Genomic DNA, 17,342 nt, shown 5'->3' on the forward strand with positions numbered 1-17,342 from the left:
TCTCCTGGTGCTCGGGTTCACCCCTCCAGCGTCTTTACTAACAGTCTCCCCACTTGGAGATGTCAGCACTGTCAACATCCTGTTGCGTACAGTTTGGAATTTGTCCAGAGGATGAAGCGGAAGGATGAGGAACAATGAGAGACAAGTCCTAGGTGTTCAGACAGGCACATGTCACCCTAATTTCCAATCAGGAAGACGAATTGACCAAAGGCTAGGGTTGCCCATGGAAACAGTATAGGGCTTGAGGAAATCCCGCTGCTTTGTGGCCAGTTCCCATAAACACAAGTTGAACAATGGAACTCAGGGGCAGTAAAATTCACAAAACTGCAGAGTTGAAAATATCCATCACTGAAAAATGTCTTGAGGAAAGTCAGAGAAAAGGACTTGTAAGCAAGGGAGAATGGCAGGAAAGGGATTTGAGGAGGTAGAAAGGACTCGCCATTAAGCACAAGAAAAGGAGCTGAACATTGCCAACATTGCAGTTGGCCAAAAAGGGTGTATGCGTTTTTTTCTGTATATATTCAAGAAAAGGGCATACACTTTTTTAGCCAACCAAACAGGTGGGCACTGGAAGTCAATACTACAAAAGATATCACTTCGCATCAGTCAGAAGAGCCATCCTCATAAAGCGTAAACAACAGAAATGCAGGACAGGGCAACGAGAAGAGGGAGCCCTGTGAGACTTATAGTGGAAATGTATATTGCCAACGGCCATTCTGGAGAAGTGTATTGTGTTTACTAAAGCATCTAAAAAATGAGCTACAGAGCATAGGGCACTTGCACTCATGGGCGTATATCTTGGGAAAAACAAAAATCGAGACGACACAGGCACCCCAATGTTTACCCCCTCTCTGTTTAAAAGATCCTCGACTAGGATATAACTTAAATGTCTCTGGAGGGAAAAAATGGATAGAGATGTGGTACTTAGGTAGAGTGGAATATTATTCAGCCTGGAAATCAATGAAATATGGCCAGTTGTAACAACTCCGGAGGAGTTACGTATGATCATTCTAAGTGACAGAATTCAAAAAGAAAAAGACACATATCATAAGATATCACTTAAAGGTGGAATCCAAAATGGCTACACATGAAATAAATTACAAAACAAAAACATAGTCAAATATGTAGAAAACACGCATAAGGCTGCTAAACGGGAAAGGTGGGGAGGGGTGAGGCATCATCCAGGAGGTTGAAATTAGCAAAGACACCATTCCAAATACCAAACTGATAATCAACAAGGCCTACACGGTAGCTAAAAGAACTGCACTCAGCACACTCAAGTCACCGGAAAAGAATATATACGACTGGTAAGAATCTGAAAAAGAATTTATTGATGTCTCTCTGTACGTGAATCAAGTGGATGTACAGCAGCAAGAAACAGAGCTTTGAAAATCAGCTGTAACCAATATAGTAATAAATTGAAAAAAATATACAACAGAGAGACAGAGAAAACCTCTTACAACTTTTCCTCAGGGACGGTGATGCAACATGGATTGAACACATCTAGACCCACAGCAGGATGAGACATAAGGCTGGAAACTGTTTGCGCTAAGAGAAATGTGAGGTTGGGTGAGGAAATGCACACCCTTTAAAGTAATACTACCTGGTACCCATTCAATGGGTCCCAAATCTGCAGGTTCAAGGGACCTTCCTGCAGCTAAAACATGCATGGAAAACCCAGAGGACTGTACACCATGTGATCGGGAGATGTGTCTAAAATGCACCTCATTTATCCTCTCCTGGTGCTCCTGTTCACCATTCCAGCCACGCTACTTAGAATCTCCCCACTTGGAGAATCAGCACATTTAAACTTCTGTTTCACACATTTTGCAAATTGTGAGGAGGATGAACGGGAAGAGGGGGAACCAATGAGAGAATAGTTGTAGGGGTTTGGACGGGCACATATCACTCTAATTTCCCATTAAGAATAAGAATTAAAGAAAGGCTCAGCCTGCCTCGCCGGAGCCAAAATAGGGCCTGAAGCAATCCTGTGGGTTTGAGGCCAGCTCACAAAAGAACAACTTAAAAAATGGAGCTCAGGGTCACTGCAATTCACAAACCTGCAGAGTTATAAATGAAAACTAACGTCCAAAAATATGTTGAGGTAAGGCAAAGAAGAGGATCTGAATGCAAGACAGAATTGCAAGAAACAGATTTCAAGAGATAGATTGGACTCGTCTTTAACGCACATGAAAAGCGGCAGAATTTCGACAATGATGCAGTTGGCCCAAAAGGGCGTATGCGTTTTTTCCTGATTATATCCAGGAAAAAACGCATACGCACTTTATGGGCAACGAAGCAAGCAAGCAATGCAAATGTGCACAACAAAGAAGTCTCACTTCCCACCGGTCAAAAGGGCCATCCTAAAAAATTGTAAAAACCAGAAATGCAGGACAGGCCATGGAGAACAGGGAGCCTTTATACGCTGATGGGCAGTGTGTGAACTGCCGAGAGCCACTCTGGAGAAGTGTATGGTGGTTCCTAAATCATCTAAAAAACAGAGCTACAGAGCATAGGACACTTCCAATCATGGGAGTATATCTAGGGAAGTCTAAAAATCAACAAGACACAAGCACACCACAGTTTAGGGCTACTGTGTTTACAAGAACCTCAACTTCAGTACACCTTAAATATCCCAGGAAAGAGAACAATGGATAAAGAAGATGTGGTACTTATGTACAATGGAATATCTCTTCACCATGAAATCAATGTAATAAGGCTAGTAGAAGGATAAAGAGTGGATTTAGGTCCGATAATACTACTTGAAATAAGTCAAACAGAAAAAGAAACATATCATAAGATATCACTTATAGAGGGAGGGTAAATATGGCTGCACAAGAAATGAATTACAGAACAGAACAGTGTCTCACATTTAGAAAACACACTTATGTCAGCTTAAGGGGAAAGGAGAGGTGGGGTGATGCATAAAACCAGAGTTTGAAATTAGCACAGATACCGTTCAATAAACCAAATAGGTATTAGACAAGATCTACACCTTGCTCAATGAACTGGCCTCAACACACCCTATACACCGCAGAGAAATATATCTGAGTAATAAGAATCTTAAAACCCATGTATTGATATATCTCCATAAGGGAATCAAGTGTGTGCAGAGCGGCACAAACACAGCAGTGAAAATGAGCTAAACCCCATTATAGAAATAAATTTTAAAAACAAAACGCTGAAACAATGAAAGAGAGAAAAATTCTTACAAAATTCGCTCAGGGGCTGTGATGCAACCTGGATTGACCACATATAAACCCACAGCTGGATAAGACATAAGGCTGGACACTTGGGGCTGAGAGGATTGGTGAGCTTTGGTGAGCAACTGCCGAAAGTTTAATGCAATACTTCATGCTACTCAGTCCAAGGGTCCCAACACTCCAGGTTGAAGGGAATCTTCCTACAGCTAAACCATGCTTGGGAAACCCAGCGACTGGTATACCATATGATCGGGAAAGGTTTCTAAAACGCACCTCATTTTTCCTCTCCTGGGGCTCCGGATCGACATTCCAGCCGCTTTACTAACAACATCCCCACATGGAGAGTCAATGCCTTTAAGTTCTGGTATCACACAGTCTGCAGTTAGTGCAGAGGATGAACGGGAATAGGGGAAACCAGTGAGAAAATAGCTGTAGCGGTTTCAATGGGCACATGTCACTCTAATTTCACATCAGTAAGAAGAATTAACCAAAGGCACAGCAAGGTGCCCCAGAAGAAGAATAGAGCTTCAAGGAATCCTGTGGTTATGGGGCAAGATCACAAAAATAAGAGCAGAAAAATGCAGCTAAGGGCCACTGCAATTCAAAAACCTGCAGAGTTATAAAGGCCAACTATTTTCAAAAAATATATTGAGGTAAGGCTATGAAGAAGCATTGAAAGCAAGGCAGAATTGCAGGAAACCGATTTCAGGAGGTACACTGGAATTGCATTGAAAACATATGAAGAGAGGCACAACGTCCACAATGATGCACTTGGCCAAAAAGGGCGTATGTGTTTTTTTGGGAATATAGTCAGGAAAAAACGCATATGCACTTTTTGGCCAACCAAGCAAGCTTGCAAAGGAAATCTGCACTACAATGAAGTCTCACGTTCCCCTGGTCAAAAGGGTCATCTGAAAAAAGTGTAAAATCCATAAAGGCACGACAGGCCATGGAGAAGTGGGAGCCTTGTTATGCTGATGGGCGGGATTAAATTGCCAACAGCAACTCTGGAGAAGTGTATGGTGTTTCCTGAAACATCTAAAAAACAAAGCAACAGAGCCTAGGGCACTTCCACTTATGGTCCTATAGCTTAGGGAAATTAAAATCAAAAAGACACAGCCACCCCAAAGTTTGGGACGCCTCTGTTTACAAGAACCTCATATACGCTTCTAGTTCAATATCGCAGAAAGTGAAAAATGGATAAAGAAGTTGTGGTACTTACGTACAATGCAATATCACTCAGCAATGAAATCTATGTCATCAGGTCCGTAGCAGCATAATGAGTGGATTCAGGTACGATGATTCTAACTGAAATAAGTCACACAGAAAAAGAAACATCATAAGATATCAGTAATACACGGAATGTAAACTTGGCTACAGAGGAACTGAATTCCAAAACAGAACAGGGTCTCAAATTTAGAAAACCAACTTATGCTTGCTTAAGGGGAAAGGTGAGTTGGGGTGCTGCATAAAACCAGAGATTGAAATGAGCACAGATAAAGTTCCTTAAGCCAAATATGGAATAGACAAGAGCTACTCCTTGCTCAACGAAATGGACTCAACACCCCATATTCAACGTCTAGGAATATACCTGCCTAGTAAGAATCATAAAAGCTATGGATTTATATATCTCTGTAAGAGAATCAAGAGTGTGTACAGCGGGATTAAAGCAGTGAAAATCAGCTAAATCCCATATTAAAAATAAATTTCTTAAACAAAACACAATGACAGTGAAATAGAGAGCAATACTTAAGTAATTCATTCAAGGCTTCGGATGCAACCTGCATTTACCATATCTACACCCAGAGCTGGGTGACACATAAGGCTGGACACTTGGGGCTCATAAGATTGGTGAGGTTCAGTGAGCAAATGCAGACCCTTTGAAGTCATATTGCATGGTACCCATTCCATGGGTCTCAACTCTCCAGGTTTAAGGGATTCTTCCTTCAGCTAAAACATGCATGTGGAACCCAGAGTATGATCCACCGTGTGATCGAGAAACGTGTTCAAATGTGTCTCACTTTTCGTTCCCTGGTACTCGGGTGCAACATTCCAGACGCTTTACTAACACTCTCCTCACTTGGAGAGTGAGTGCCTTTAACCTCCTGTTTGGCCCAGTTTGCAATTTCTGCGGAAGATGAACAGGAATAGGGAGAACCAATGAGAGACTAGCTGGAGGTGTCTGGACGGGCAAATTTAACTCTCATTTCCCACAGGGAAGAGGAATAAACCAAAGGCTCAGCATGCCGTGCCGGAACCAGATTAGGGCCTGAAGCAATCCTGCGGTGTTGTGGCCAGCTCACAAGAAAGCGAGTTGAAGAAAGGAGCTCAGGGGAACTGTAATTCACAAACCTGCAGATTTATAAATGACAGCTATTGTCCGAAAATATACTGAAGTAAGGCTGCCAAGAGGACTTGAAAGCGGGGCAGAATTGCAGGAAACCGATTTCAGGAGGAATCGGAATTGGATTGCATTTAAAACACAGGAAAACAGGCAGAACGTCGACAATGATGCACTTGGCCAAAAAGGGCGTATGCGTTTTTTCCTGAATATATTCAGGAAAAAACGCATACGCCCTTTTTGGCCAACCAAGCAAGCTTGCAAAGGAAATCTGCACTACAATGAAGTCTCACTTCCCCCCGGTCAAACAGGCTATCTGAAAAAAGTGTAAAATCCAGAAAGGCAGGACAGGCCATGGAGAACTGGGAGCCTTGTTATGCTGATGGGCGGGATGTAAATTGCCAACAGCTGCTCTGTAGAAGTGTATGGTGTTTCCTGAAACATCTAAAAAACAAAGCAACAGAGCCTAGGGCACTTCCACTTATGGTCCTATAGCTTAGGGAAATTAAAATCAAAAAGACACAACCACCCCAAAATTTGGGACGGCTCTTTTTACAGGAATCTCTTCTGCGGCACAAGTTAAATATCCCAGAGAGCAAATAATGGATAAAGAAGTTGCGGTACTTATGTACAACAGAATACCACTCAGCAATGAAATCTATGTCACCAGGCCCGTACCAGCATAATGAGTGGATTGAGGCACGATGATTCTAAGTGAAATAAGTCACACAGGAAAAGAAACATCATAAGGTATCACTAATACACGGAATGTGAACTTGGCTACACATGAACTGAATTACAAAACAGAACAGGGTCTCAAATTTAGAAAACCAACTTATGCTTGCTTAAGGGGGAAGGTGAGTTGGGGTGCTGCATAAAAGCAGAGTTTGAAATTAGCACAGATACCGTTCCATAAGCCAAATATGTAATAGACAAGACCTACCCCTTGCTCAACGAAATGGATTCAACAATGAGGTATCACCTCACACCTGGTAGAATAGGCATCATAGAAAATCTACAAACAGAAAATGCTGGAAAGGGTGTGGAGAAAAGGAACCCTCTTCCACTATTTTTGGGAATATAAATTGATACAGTCATTATGGAGAACAATATGGAATTTCTTAAGAAACTAACAATAGAATTACCATCTGATACAGCAATCCCAGTACTGGACATATACCCAGACAAAACCATAAATCAAAAAGAGTCATTCACCGCAATGTTCATTGCATCACTATTTACAATATCGAGGTAATGGAAGCAACCTAAATGCCCACAGACAGACGAATGCATAAAGCTGTGGTACGTATATAAAATGGAATATTACTAAGCCATGAAAAGGAATGAAATTGGGTCATTTGTAGAGACGTCGATGGATCTAGAGACTGTCATACAGAGTGAAGTAAGTCAGAAAGAGAAAAACAAATCTTGTATATTCATGCATATATGTGGAACCTAGAAAATCTGTACAGATTAACCATTTTGCAAGGCATAAATAGAGCAACAGATGTAGACAACAAACGTATGGACAACAAGGGGGGAAAGCTGTTGGGGGGGTGGTGGTGGGAGGAGTTGAGAGACTGGGATTGGCATGTATACATTTATATGTATAAAATAGATAACCAATAAGAACCTGCTGTATAAAAATATAAAATAAAATTCAAAATTAAAAAGAAATAAAATTTAAAAAATAAAACAGAAAAAACAATTATTCCCTGCACATACATGTATTTATATGAATAAATTATTTCCATGCTTATATCTGTAAATACAAAAAAGAGGAATAAAATCTACCTTGAACCAAAAACGAAAAAGAGAAAAAAACACAGAACCCACCAGTTCCACAGAGGAAAACCGTATCAGGGCACTTGCTCCAGTTGTAAACAATTCTGAAGTTGGTCAGTGGTGGGGAATCGTCTCCCATTCAACCAGCAGCCCCCACGCAACAAGCGTCCTCATTGCAAAGCTGGGGCACCGTGCCGAGGCATCTGTGAGTAAACGTGAGCTGAGCCCCAGGCCAGTTGCTGCTGAACTATTCCCACCCGTCCCAGGTAAAACACCTGAATATATACAAGGACTTGAAAGCCTAGAGGAAGGGCCATAGAGCCACACGAGTGACAGCATGCCGGCCGACTTGGTGCCTGCAGGCCAGCCAGGATGGTCCTGGCCCTGGGTGCTCTTCTGGAAGATTTCCATTTCCCTGCCTGAGATACCCGTCCTGTCCCTGCCCCCACTGCTTTTTTCCTTCCTCACCTCTGCCCAGGGAGAAATTCCAGCAGCAGGTATGGGTGACACATCCTCTTCTTTAGCAGGTGGCAGCCTGGCAACTGCTGCAGAAAGTCCAGCAGAGCCCCACTCACACTGGGCCACCCACAAAGCCGTGGCCTCTCACTCCCTCCCACCAGCCCAGCCCCAAGACTGCTGACAGGGCAGAGAAAATGGCGTCAGGCATGGCTGCAGGGGCTCTTGCTGCCTGGAGTGGTATTTATATTGATCTCAACCCAGGCACACCTGGGGAGGGCTGGCCGGCACAGTAAGGCTGCCCAGGTCAGCCAATCATCACCCCTCAGGGGCTCACAGTTGCAGAAAATGGAACTTGCTGAACCGGCCAGGTCCAAGGAACAGGTGTGGGCTCCTGAGAGTCAGGATAGACAAGGGGCTGCAGCTTTGCCTTGTTTTCTAATCATTTTATCTGGCCCATGAGTGAGAGACAACTTCAAGAAAACCCTCTCCTAATGAGAGGAACCCAGGAGTCAGGGAGAGGAGGGGTGGGTGGTGGTTGGAGACAGAGGCCTGGTGCCCCGGGTGCAGTGGAAGTCTCTGGAAGACCAGGTGGAGGGAGGCCTCACGGAGTGATGCCCAGGGTCACAGACCTGTCGCAGCTGCTGTTTGTTAGTTCAAGTCCTGCTCTGAGGTGCTCTGTGTCAGCTCTGAGCGACAGGTGAGCTGGGGGTGCTCTGCAATGAGGGCTATGTGCATGGTTCCTGTGTGCCCAGCCCTGCCACGGTACCTGCAAGGGTAGCTCTGTATCCTGGGAGGGGCCTGACCACGAGAGCCCCGTGGGCTGGGGTGGGGGTGGGGTACCTGCCCAGGTGAGCTCCATATTCTGGGATTGGTCTGACCACGAGAGCCCCATGGGCTGCTGGGGACCTGGTAAAGGATGTCAGGACAGTCAGTGAAGCCACCGAGGATATACCTCCAGTTGCTCCTAATTCCTACACCCTGCTGGTCATTCTACCAACCACCAGGACATGGTATTCTGTATTAGTCTTCAATGATGCCTTCTTTTGTATTCCATTAGTCCCAGAGTCACAAGAAATTTGGGCTTGTGAGTGGCAGGACTCAACATACAACTAAAACAATACTTCCGGGCCGTCTGGCCCCAAGGGTGCAAAAATTCCCACACCGTCTTTGGGGAAAGCTTAGCTAAAGACCTAAAAGTTCTACCTCTGGAAAAGGAAACCCTCCTTCAATATGCAGACGACATTCTGATCGCCAGCCCTACTAAGGAGGCCTCTGAACTACCAAGCCAATAAAGGATAGAAGTTGTCCAAGAAAAAGCTCAAATATCACAGACTGCGGTGACCTGCCTGGGCTTCATTCTCACAGAAGGTCAGAGAAGCCCATCCCAGGAAAGGGAAGAAACCATTTTCAGCCTTACCCCTTTCTAAAACTAGAAGACAGCTTAGGGGTTCCTGGGGAGGCCAGGGTTTGCTGCTTCTGGATCCCTAACTACAGTCTACTAGCTGGGCCTCTATATGAAACACTGAAAGGAAAAGATGATGATCCTTTTGAATAGAATCCAGAAGTGGCCTTTCAAGAATGGAAAGAGCAGTCAATTCAGACCCTTGCCCTGGAACTCCCTAATTTAGCTAAACCCTTTGACCTTTACATTCCCGGTGAAAGGTGAATCGCCATTGGAGAATTAGTGCAAAAACTGGGACCACTTGAAATGGAACAATGCAAGAATGCCATCCAGGTAGGATAAACTACAGTCACTAAGGGGCTTGGCCCACTGCCACATCTGGCCAAGATACTGGCGGTATCTAAAAACCTGGAAATCAGCAGCCCAAAAGGCCACCTCCCTCCTAAGGGAAAAGGACCCCACGTGGTGATCCTAACCACCAACCATGCCCTGAAGTTGCAGGGTTCGCTCCGTGGGCACACCGACCTCGAGTGAGGAGGCCCCCCAACTCCAACATCCAGAGAGATAACCGGGGGCAACAGGGCACCATGACGACTCGTGTGAACATCACTTGACCTGGAGTTTCTCTCATAAAACAACAAGGGTGTGTCCCAAAAGAGTAGACTACTGCTTGCAGGACTTACTGCACCCAGAGGGGAGCTAATAATCTTGGCGGGGGAACAGTATACCACACTGTCACCATAGAAAAGCCTACAGACACCGTGATGATGGTGGCCAATAAGACCGGCTGGACTCCTGTTTACTTCAAAAGGCTGTTGACTCAGTAGCCATCATGGTCCTTGATCACCACTGACCCTGGACTGTCTGGGAGTTGAGCGGGCAGGGCTCTGACACCTGGTGCTGTTTGTACGTTAATTCAGGGGCCTAATTGAAGAAAGCGCAGACTACTGGTCAGAGCATCTAGGCTGGCAGAAACGGTCAGCCTAAGGTGGCCGAACAAATGTGGGGCGGGGTGAAACCGGCCCCCACAGCGTCTCTGGACATCTCTTTCCTGGACCCTTAAAGGTCATTAGAATCTATAACACTTCCAATGCTGGTGCTCAGGTGGACGAGCAGGGAGGCAGGGGTCCTGGGGACAATCAACGTCACCGGGAGGCTGCTGGGGAGAAGCTCTGACCCTCGCCCCAGGGTATGAGGGCTCCCAACTCAGCACTCAGCAGTTACAGAAGAAGGGTCTGCACCCTCAGCACTCCAAGAATGAGGAACGGGACAAAAGGCAGAGGAGGGGTTTGTCCCCAGCAAAGCCCATTAAAAATCCCTGGGAGATAAAAATACAATCTGGGCAATAAATTCAAGTCTAACCTTTTTTATCCTTTGTGCTTTGTCTAATTTCACGTGCTCCTAGGGTCCCGCATGCAGAGGTTCCACACCTGGCACTTCAGACCAGATTTCCTAGTGCAGAATGGCTGGGTCGACACCTCAGCTCCTGGGGCCCAGTGCAGACTCCACGATATAGAGCCTGAGCTACAGCCCACCCGGCCCTCGAGAGCTCCGCCGCCTCCCTCCCTCCCACTGACTCTGACAGGATCTCTACACAGCAGCCCAGCCCACAGCCCACGGGTTAGTGCATGCTCTCACCTCTCCATTCTCTGATCAAAATATAAAGTTTCCTTTGCTTGTGAACCAAACTCAGTCTCGATCTGTTGGCCCCAATGACACTGGGCAGGGGGACACTTGTTGGGGTCCACTCTGGAGGATCAGTAACAGAAATTGAGACTATTGTAACCTCAATGAACAGATGTGTGAGCCAAACTGTAGTTAACATAGAACAGTGTATAAGGCTCGGGTAAAATAAGATGTTTCTAACACTTCCATTTGATATTTCCATCACTTTTTATAAGCAAGTTCAGTGAAAAGGTTTGTCTTATTTGTCAGGTCAATATTAGAGAAACGAAGTGATTTCTTTCCAAGGATGTACATCTAATAATCTTGGTTAAACCTTCAATCTTGTTTTAAATGCTTTTCCATTGAAAATGATACCTCTCTTTCAGCTCCCCCATTTCTGAGAAGTATAAAATCTTATAATTTATTATTACCAAAGGGGAAAGGTGGGAGGAGGGATAAATTAACAGTTTGGAATTAACACATACACACTGCTATGTATAAAATAGATCATCAACAAGGAACTACTGTATAGCACAGGGAACTACACTCAACATTTTGCAATAACCTATAAGGGGAAATAATCTGAAAAAGAATAGATATTTTTATTGACATCATCTATCAATGATAGTTAAATTGTAGCCTAAGGGAAGCTGGTGGTGAGTGCTTCTGACCCTGAAGACTTCAATCATCTAAAGTTTGGACTCTGCCTACTTCCCAAGGCCCTTAATGAACATATGTGTAGCCGTAGCTTAAAAACTTCCCCAGTTTGGGTTTCGGGGAGACACTGATTTTGAAAAAGCCCTGGTGTTCTCCTTACATGAATGGGACTCTTCCTACTGCTAAAACATGTCTGTCACACCCAGAGGATGGTATACCGTCTGATCGGGAAGAGTTTGGAAAAGGCATCTCATCTCCTCATCTCCTGGTGCTCGGGTTCACCCCTCCAGCGTCTTTACTAACAGTCTCCCCACTTGGAGATGTCAGCACTGTCAACATCCTGTTGCGTACAGTTTGGAATTTGTCCAGAGGATGAAGCGGAAGGATGAGGAACAATGAGAGACAAGTCCTAGGTGTTCAGACAGGCACATGTCACCCTAATTTCCAATCAGGAAGACGAATTGACCAAAGGCTAGGGTTGCCCATGGAAACAGTATAGGGCTTGAGGAAATCCCGCTGCTTTGTGGCCAGTTCCCATAAACACAAGTTGAACAATGGAACTCAGGGGCAGTAAAATTCACAAAACTGCAGAGTTGAAAATATCCATCACTGAAAAATGTCTTGAGGAAAGTCAGAGAAAAGGACTTGTAAGCAAGGGAGAATGGCAGGAAAGGGATTTGAGGAGGTAGAAAGGACTCGCCATTAAGCACAAGAAAAGGAGCTGAACATTGCCAACATTGCAGTTGGCCAAAAAGGGTGTATGCGTTTTTTTCTGTATATATTCAAGAAAAGGGCATACACTTTTTTAGCCAACCAAACAGGTGGGCACTGGAAGTCAATACTACAAAAGATATCACTTCGCATCAGTCAGAAGAGCCATCCTCATAAAGCGTAAACAACAGAAATGCAGGACAGGGCAACGAGAAGAGGGAGCCCTGTGAGACTTATAGTGGAAATGTATATTGCCAACGGCCATTCTGGAGAAGTGTATTGTGTTTACTAAAGCATCTAAAAAATGAGCTACAGAGCATAGGGCACTTGCACTCATGGGCGTATATCTTGGGAAAAACAAAAATCGAGACGACACAGGCACCCCAATGTTTACCCCCTCTCTGTTTAAAAGATCCTCGACTAGGATATAACTTAAATGTCTCTGGAGGGAAAAAATGGATAGAGATGTGGTACTTAGGTAGAGTGGAATATTATTCAGCCTGGAAATCAATGAAATATGGCCAGTTGTAACAACTCCGGAGGAGTTACGTATGATCATTCTAAGTGACAGAATTCAAAAAGAAAAAGACACATATCATAAGATATCACTTAAAGGTGGAATCCAAAATGGCTACACATGAAATAAATTACAAAACAAAAACATAGTCAAATATGTAGAAAACACGCATAAGGCTGCTAAACGGGAAAGGTGGGGAGGGGTGAGGCATCATCCAGGAGGTTGAAATTAGCAAAGACACCATTCCAAATACCAAACTGATAATCAACAAGGCCTACACGGTAGCTAAAAGAACTGCACTCAGCACACTCAAGTCACCGGAAAAGAATATATACGACTGGTAAGAATCTGAAAAAGAATTTATTGATGTCTCTCTGTACGTGAATCAAGTGGATGTACAGCAGCAAGAAACAGAGCTTTGAAAATCAGCTGTAACCAATATAGTAATAAATTGAAAAAAATATACAACAGAGAGACAGAGAAAACCTCTTACAACTTTTCCTCAGGGACGGTGATGCAACATGGATTGAACACATCTAGACCCACAGCAGGATGAGACATAAGGCTGGAAACTGTTTGCGCTAAGAGAAATGTGAGGTTGGGTGAGGAAATGCACACCCTTTAAAGTAATACTACCTGGTACCCATTCAATGGGTCCCAAATCTGCAGGTTCAAGGGACCTTCCTGCAGCTAAAACATGCATGGAAAACCCAGAGGACTGTACACCATGTGATCGGGAGATGTGTCTAAAATGCACCTCATTTATCCTCTCCTGGTGCTCCTGTTCACCATTCCAGCCACGCTACTTAGAATCTCCCCACTTGGAGAATCAGCACATTTAAACTTCTGTTTCACACATTTTGCAAATTGTGAGGAGGATGAACGGGAAGAGGGGGAACCAATGAGAGAATAGTTGTAGGGGTTTGGACGGGCACATATCACTCTAATTTCCCATTAAGAATAAGAATTAAAGAAAGGCTCAGCCTGCCTCGCCGGAGCCAAAATAAGGCCTGAAGCAATCCTGCGGGTTTGAGGCCAGCTCACAAAAGAACAACTTAAAAAATGGAGCTCAGGGTCACTGCAATTCACAAACCTGCAGAGTTATAAATGAAAACTAACGTCCAAAAATATGTTGAGGTAAGGCAAAGAAGAGGATCTGAATGCAAGACAGAATTGCAAGAAACAGATTTCAAGAGATAGATTGGACTCGTCTTTAACGCACATGAAAAGCGGCAGAATTTCGACAATGATGCAGTTGGCCCAAAAGGGCGTATGCGTTTTTTCCTGATTATATCCAGGAAAAAACGCATACGCACTTTATGGGCAACGAAGCAAGCAAGCAATGCAAATGTGCACAACAAAGAAGTCTCACTTCCCACCGGTCAAAAGGGCCATCCTAAAAAATTGTAAAAACCAGAAATGCAGGACAGGCCATGGAGAACAGGGAGCCTTTATACACTGATGGGCAGTGTGTGAACTGCCGAGAGCCACTCTGGAGAAGTGTATGGTGGTTCCTAAATCATCTAAAAAACAGAGCTACAGAGCATAGGACACTTCCAATCATGGGAGTATATCTAGGGAAGTCTAAAAATCAACAAGACACAAGCACACCACAGTTTAGGGCTACTGTGTTTACAAGAACCTCAACTTCAGTACACCTTAAATATCCCAGGAAAGAGAACAATGGATAAAGAAGATGTGGTACTTATGTACAATGGAATATCTCTTCACCATGAAATCAATGTAATAAGGCTAGTAGAAGGATAAAGAGTGGATTTAGGTCCGATAATACTACTTGAAATAAGTCAAACAGAAAAAGAAACATATCATAAGATATCACTTATAGAGGGAGGGTAAATATGGCTGCACAAGAAATGAATTACAGAACAGAACAGTGTCTCACATTTAGAAAACACACTTATGTCAGCTTAAGGGGAAAGGAGAGGTGGGGTGATGCATAAAACCAGAGTTTGAAATTAGCACAGATACCGTTCAATAAACCAAATAGGTATTAGACAAGATCTACACCTTGCTCAATGAACTGGCCTCAACACACCCTATACACCGCAGAGAAATATATCTGAGTAATAAGAATCTTAAAACCCATGTATTGATATATCTCCATAAGGGAATCAAGTGTGTGCAGAGCGGCACAAACACAGCAGTGAAAATGAGCTAAACCCCATTATAGAAATAAATTTTAAAAACAAAACGCTGAAACAATGAAAGAGAGAAAAATTCTTACAAAATTCGCTCAGGGGCTGTGATGCAACCTGGATTGACCACATATAAACCCACAGCTGGATAAGACATAAGGCTGGACACTTGGGGCTGAGAGGATTGGTGAGCTTTGGTGAGCAACTGCCGAAAGTTTAATGCAATACTTCATGCTACTCAGTCCAAGGGTCCCAACACTCCAGGTTGAAGGGAATCTTCCTACAGCTAAACCATGCTTGGGAAACCCAGCGACTGGTATACCATATGATCGGGAAAGGTTTCTAAAACGCACCTCATTTTTGCTCTCCTGGGGCTCCGGATCGACATTCCAGTAGCTTTACTAACAACATCCCCACATGGAGAGTCAATGCCTTTAAGTTCTGGTATCGCACAGTCTGCAGTTAGTGCAGAGGATGAATGGGAATAGGGGGAACCAGTGAGAAACTAGCTGTAGTGGTTTCAATGGGCACATGTCACTCTATTGTCACATCAGTAAGAAGAATTAACCAAAGGCACAGCAAGATGCCCCAGAAGAAAAATAGGGCTTCAAGGAATCCTGTGGTTAAGGGGCAAGATCACAAAAATAAGAGCTGAAAAGTGGAGCTAAGGGAAACTGCAATTCAAAAACCTGCAGAGTTATAAAGGCCAACTATTTTCAAAAAATATATTGAGGTAAGGCTATGAAGAGGCATTGAAAGCAAGGCAGAATTGCAGGAAACCGATTTCAGGAGGTAGAATGGAATTGCATTTGAAAACATATGAAGAGAGACAGAACCTCGACAATGATGCACTTGGCCAAAAAGGGCGTATGCGTTTTTTCCTGAATATATTCAGGAAAAAACGCATACGCCCTTTTTGGCCAACCAAGCAAGCTTGCAAAGGAAATCTGCACTACAATGAAGTCTCACTTCCACCTAGTCAAAAGGGCCATCTGGAAAAAGTGTAAAATCCATAAAGGCACGACAGGCCATGGAGAACTGGGAGTCTTCTTATGCTAATGGGCGGGATGTAAATTGCCAACAGCAACTCTGGAGAAGTGTATGGTGTTTCCTGAAACATCTAAAAAACAAAGCAACAGAGCCTAGGGCACTTCCACTTATGGTCCTATAGCTTAGGGAAATTAAAATCAAAAAGACACAGCCACCCCAAAGTTTGGGACGGCTCTGTTAACAAGAACCTCATTTACGGTACAAGTTCAATATCGCAGAAAGTGAAAAATGGATAAAGAGGTTGTGGTACTTACGTACAATGCAATATCACTCAGCAATGAAATCTATGTCATCAGGCCCATAGCAGCATAATGAGTGGATTCAGGTATGATGATTCGAACTGAAATAAGTCACACAGAAAAGAAACATCATAAGATATCACTAATACGCAGAATGTGAACTTGGCTACACATGAACTGAATTACAAAACAGAACAGGGTCTCAAATTTAGAAAACCAACTTATGCTTGCTTAAGGGTAAAGGTGAGTTGGGGTGCTGCATAAAACCAGAGATTGAAATGAGCACAGATAAAGTTCCTTAAGCCAAATATGGAATAGACAAGAGCTACTCCTTGCTCAACGAAATGGACTCAACACCCCATATTAAACGACTAAGAATGTACCTGACTAGTAAGTATCTTAAAACCTATGGGTTGCTATGTCTCCGAAAGAGAATCAAGCATGTGTACAGGGGCATAAACGCAGCAGTGATAGGATTGGAGAGGTTCGGTGAGAAAATGAAGACCCTTTGAAGTCATATTGCATGGTACCCATTCCACGGGTCTCAACTCTCCAGGTTTAAGGTATTCTTCCTTCAGCTAAAACATGCATGTGGAACCCAGAGTATGATCAACCGTGTGAACGGGAGACGTGCTCAAATATGTCTCAGTTTTCCTCCCCTGGTACTCGGGTGCAACGTTCCAGACGCTTTACTAACACTCTCCTGACTTGGAGAGTCAGTCCCTTTAACCTCCTGTTTGGCCCAGTTTGCAATTTCTGCGGAAGATGAACAGGAATAGCGAGAACCAATGAGAGACTAGCTGGAGGTGTCTGGACGGGCAAATTTAACTCTCATTTCCCACCAGGAAGAGGAAATAACCAAAGGCTCAGCATGCCGTGCCGGAACAAGATTAGGGCCCGAAGCCATCTTGTGCTGTTTCGGCCAGGTCACAAGAAAGCGAGTTGAAGAAAGGAGCTCAGGGGCACTGTAATTCACAAACCTGCAGAGTTATAAATGACAGCTATTGTCCAAAAATATACTGAAGTAAGGCTGCCAAGAGGACTTGAAAGCGGGGCAGAATTGCAGGAAACCGATTTCAGGAGGTAGACTGGAATTGCATTGAAAGCATAGGAAAAGAGGCAGAACGTCCACAATGATGCATTTGGCCAAAAACGGC

General features: G+C 44.0%; 1 long non-coding RNA gene across 1 annotated transcript in view; it reads right to left on the reverse strand.

The window, feature by feature from the left end:
* Positions 1-17,342, reverse strand: part of LOC307178661 — a 1,149,198-nt gene that overhangs the window by 516,842 nt on the left and 615,014 nt on the right. The gene's annotated exons all lie outside the window — the stretch shown is intronic.

This window comes from Stenella coeruleoalba (genome assembly GCF_951394435.1).
Source record: "Stenella coeruleoalba genome assembly, chromosome: 2".
Taxonomy (NCBI): Eukaryota; Metazoa; Chordata; class Mammalia; order Artiodactyla; family Delphinidae; genus Stenella; species Stenella coeruleoalba.